Source organism: Zootoca vivipara, chromosome 5 (assembly GCF_965207765.1).
Source record: "Zootoca vivipara chromosome 5, rZooViv2.hap1.1, whole genome shotgun sequence".
Lineage (NCBI taxonomy): Eukaryota > Metazoa > Chordata > Lepidosauria > Squamata > Lacertidae > Zootoca > Zootoca vivipara.
In genome coordinates, this window is record NC_142588.1 from 94,953,265 (window position 1) to 94,957,639 (window position 4,375).

Below are 4,375 nucleotides of genomic sequence, written 5' to 3' on the forward strand. Positions count from 1 at the left end.
CTTTGTGGCCCCTCCCCTCCCATGCCTTGGCCCCGCCCCTTGCCCCCCCCCTAGTTTTGATCCTGGGTACGCCCCTGTACAATACATTTCAATCTGGACAAGCCAGATTGAATTGCGTGCTGTCTTAAGAAACTCACATGACTAGTTTTCTGCTGTGTAAAGGGGAATGCCTCAACATCAAAAAAACTAAGATCATGGCCACTGGTCCAATCACACCCTGGCAAATAGAAGGGGAAGAAATGGAGGCAGTGAGAGATTTTACTTTCTAGGGTTCTATGATCACTGCAGATGGTGACAGCAGTCATGAAATTAAAAGACGCCTGCTTCTTGGGAGAAAAGCAATGACAAACCTAGACAGCATCTTAAAAAGCAGAGACATCACCTTGCCGACAAAGGTCAATATAGTTAAAGCTTTGGTTTTCCCAGTAGTGATGTATGGAAGAGAGAGCTGGACCATCAAGAAGGCTGATCGCTGAAGAATTTATACTTTTGAATTATGGTGCTGGAGGAGACTATTGAGAGTCCCATGGACTGCAAGAAGATCAAACCTCTCCATTCTGAAGGAAATCAGCCCTGAGTGCTCACTGGAAGTACAGATCCTGAAGCTGAGGCTCCAATACTTTGGCCACCTCGTGAGAAGAGAAGACTCTCTGGAAAAGACCCTGATGTTGGGAAAGATGGAGGGCACTAGGAGAAGGGGATGACAGAGGACAAGATGGTTGGACAATATTCTTGAAACTAACAACATGAATTTGACGAAACTGTGGGACGCAGTGGAAGACGGGAGTGCCTTGCGTGCTCTGGTCTAAATGATTAAACAACAACAAAAGGGAAATGCACTCTGCTAAGTGAAGGAACTTGCTAGGACAAGTTAGGAAGGATATTAATAAACAATCTATCCTCTCCTGCCACCCTGAACATTCCAACATTCTAGAATTCTCTGATGTCTTCAGGAGAGTAAGCCGTTTTTTCAGTTAGGTCCGTTATCAACTGCAGAGGATGAGTAGCCTTGGGAGCCTCTTGGCGAGAGGAAGTGTTCAAAAGACAGAATCCACAAAGGAGAGTTACCTGCTCTGAGATGGGGGGACCTTCAGGCAAAGGCCTGCACCGAAGAGATGCTGCTGGATCCAAGGTTTTTTGGCTCCCCACTTTCCTCTAGGCGGGGTAACATCGGCGGTACTGTGGGAAGAAAGAGCGTCTCAGAGTCAGGGGCCAGACTGGGCCAAAGTGGCCCTCCATTGCCCCCACCACAGAGTCCCTAGCATCCCTTTATCATCTCCGATGCCATCAGGCATAGGGTTTTTCGCCTCTATCCATTCTTTGGTGGGAATTGAGACTCAACCTCTGATTGAATCTCTTCCCACATGGGGGCAGATGATGAAAGTGCCACTTCAATTCTGTTCAAGGCAGCAGGTCCACTGAGGGCAAGGAGGGAAAGAGAGAAGAGATTTTGGGTCCTGGGTGCAATTGTGGAAGTGTGTGAGGAAGAAGAAAGAGCCATGAGAAGTTAAAATTAACGACAAATCTTCCTGTCCATGTCCTTTCCTTCCTCCAACGTCCTGGAGACTATTGCACTGCAGAGGTCGGAGACGTTTGGCCTCATGAAGCTGGAGAGATGGAGGGGAGAGGCTTAGACGCTGCCCCTCCGAGTCCCCCTTGCCCCCTCCTGCCTGCTCTTCCCACCCTGAGCTTCTCTCCACCACAACCACGTCCACGTCCATTCAAAAGACACAACTCACCTCCGTTGGAAAAGGGCCTCCAGGGCCAAGTCAAGGACTAGGGGCCACTTGTTAAAGTCATCCCAGATGTTCTGGAAGAGAACAGAGGAGAAAAGTCAGGAAGACGGCCCCAACCAAACGCCAAGCTTGGCTTGCCGATCCCTGACCCTCCCACCCACCCACCTCCCTGCGGGGGTCCCTCACACAACCAGAATGGCTTCTGCAGCCAGATGCTCGGATGTCTGAATGGTCCTGAAGCCTCTCAGCGCAACTTCCTGGCAGCTCTCAATGACCTGGGACAAAAAAGTCAAAAGAAGTCAAGACTAAGTCCGTACCTCCCTGTCCTCCTCATTCTTTTCTTCTAGGATGGCCTGGAAAGTTGTGTGGCCGATTGCGCTGCCCATGTCCGAAGGGGAGACCCCCCAGCAGGCGCTGGAAGTGCCGCTTCAGTTCCTGTGGAAAAAGAAGAGAGAAGAGAGGTAGAGTCTGTCCTGGCTGGAATTCTACAAGAGCCCCTCACTTCCGTGTTGGTCGCGAGCGCCGGCGGCAGCGGGGGATATTTTCTCCCAATCCTTGAAGGGTCCTGGGGGGGGTTGCAGAGCGCGCAGCCCCCCGAAACTTCAGGTAGAGCGACCTGAAGCCTTGGCGACCTGGCAGCTGTCCCTTTTGGACCTCCTTTCCCCCCCGAAGAGCCCTAATAAGGGCGCGAGAGAGGGGAAGGTGGAAGACATGGACATCGCAAGCACAGCGCTTCCCTTCAATGGAGCAGCTCCGATTTCTGACGGCGGAACAGCGACCAACTGCAAGAAGACCTGAGAGGGGAGTCTTGGGTACAGGCCTGAAAGCAAACAAGGGACAAGGGAGATCTTTGGGTCTCCGCTGGAAGCAGGCCAGGTCTGGCCAAATTACTATCATCTGCAGAGGAAAGAAAAATCTGGGTCAAATGATACTACGAAATCCACCCTGAATTGGTGCAAGAGAGCACAGAAGCAGCGCCAAGCCAGGAAAGACGGGCCTCCCTCTGCCTTGGGCCCAATCCCTTGTCCCAGAGGACCTCCCTGGACCCTGCAGCATCCTGGGCAGAGGTTGAAGGGCAGCACCATTATCAGCAGCAGCAGGAAAGGGAGCAGGAAAAGCCTCTGGCCTCATCCTGGCCCCCAGGGACACACCGCGTATCATCTGCATTAAAAGTCACTGGGGTGTGTGGTCTTGCGGGGGTGGAAGCAACCAGAGAAATGAAGTGAAGAAGGCGAGGTATTTACTCTGAGTTGGGGGAATCTCCGCGCCATGGCCAGCAGCAGAGAAATGCCTCCCCACTTTCGCCAAGGGCGTATCCTCGGAGGTCCTGCGGGAGGAAAGAGCGTCTCAGTTGGGGCCAGTTGGGGCCAAAGCAGCAGGCAGGGCAGGCTCAAGAGCCTGAGCCCCCAGCAAGTTGGGGGGAGCGCAAAAGGGCCATCGGGACACTTACACTGAGCAGCGGGAGGAAGATGCCTGGATTGGGGGCTTCCATCAGGAAGTGGCGCTTCAGTTCCTGCGGGAAAAGAGAGAAAAGAAGCTGAGTGCTGGGTTCGATTCTGCATGTGGCTGAAGAAGAAGAGAGAGCTGTGCAAAGGGAAGTCCAAGCCAAGGACCTCTCTGTCCTCCTCCTTTTGTGGGCCCCCAAGAACGGCCTCCAGGGTCCTGTGAAGGATGGCACACGGAGCATATCTCTGCTGAAATGTGGTCTCATGATGCTGCAGAGATGAAGGGGAGAGGGTTCGACGCTGCCTCCTCCCAGTCTCCCTTGCCCTCTTCTCCCTCCCGCCTGCTCTTCCCCACCCGTAGCTCCCCCTGAAGTTCCTCCCCCCACCAGCCCCACAACCCCATCCACCCCAAGGACCCCACTTCTCACACTCTGGACACTCATATGGTTTCTCGCCTTTGTGGGTTCCTCCCCCTTTGCAGAACTGCAAAGAGAAGGCCATGGGAAGAGGTGGGTTTGTCCCTGAGCCCCTGGCAAGGCTATTCCAAGAGTTTTCTCCTGGATTCCAAGTCCTACTAGACTGGTGGGACACCCCATGCCTGGGGGGGGGGGCAATCCTGGCCTCCTTCCCCCAGAATGTGGCTCCCCAGGGAAGGTGCCCCTCCCGCTGACAACTGCCCCCCCCAGCCATGCCCCCCAGGCCAGCCCCCTGCTTCCTCCATTGGACTCCACAAAATGGGTTGGCCGCTGGGGGAGGTTGGGTTTCCAGGCGCTGGCCCAGATGGACCTTGGGTCGGATCCAGCCATCTGGCTCTTTGCATCTTTTGACTAGCTGACCCCCCCATGCCCATTCCTGCCCTCCTCTGTCCCCCAAAGGAGGGCCACTTGCTCACCTGGCTCCACATGCTGCTCCGGGCCTTGCTGGGGGACCACCCTGTTGCAGCATCTGAACAGGCGCCTTAAGCACCGGATCCCCTTGTCACCGTGGCAACCCCCCCACACACACACCTGAACCATCCCCACATCCTTCCAGGCAGGCTAGGGGTCTCCATAGCACAGGATTGGACCATCAACTTTGCATTCAGAATTTCCGCCCTGGGTTGCATCTCTGGGGGGTGGGAATGTCCCTCCCATCTGAAACCCTGGAGAACTGCTGCCGATCAGTGCAGGCGATGCTGAGGTTGATGGTTCACCG

At 54.6% G+C, this 4,375-nt stretch overlaps 1 long non-coding RNA gene across 1 annotated transcript; it reads right to left on the reverse strand.

The window, feature by feature from the left end:
- Window positions 1-691: 691 nt before the first annotated feature.
- On the reverse strand, window positions 692-3,467 carry LOC148685819 (uncharacterized). The gene is made up of 5 exons (XR_015950080.1): window positions 3,350-3,467; window positions 3,187-3,249; window positions 2,054-2,171; window positions 1,740-1,810; window positions 692-1,179 (listed from the first exon to the last, which is right to left on the reverse strand). It is a non-coding gene; the product is annotated as an uncharacterized LOC148685819 (long non-coding RNA).
- Between the last annotated feature and the right edge of the window lie 908 nt (window positions 3,468-4,375).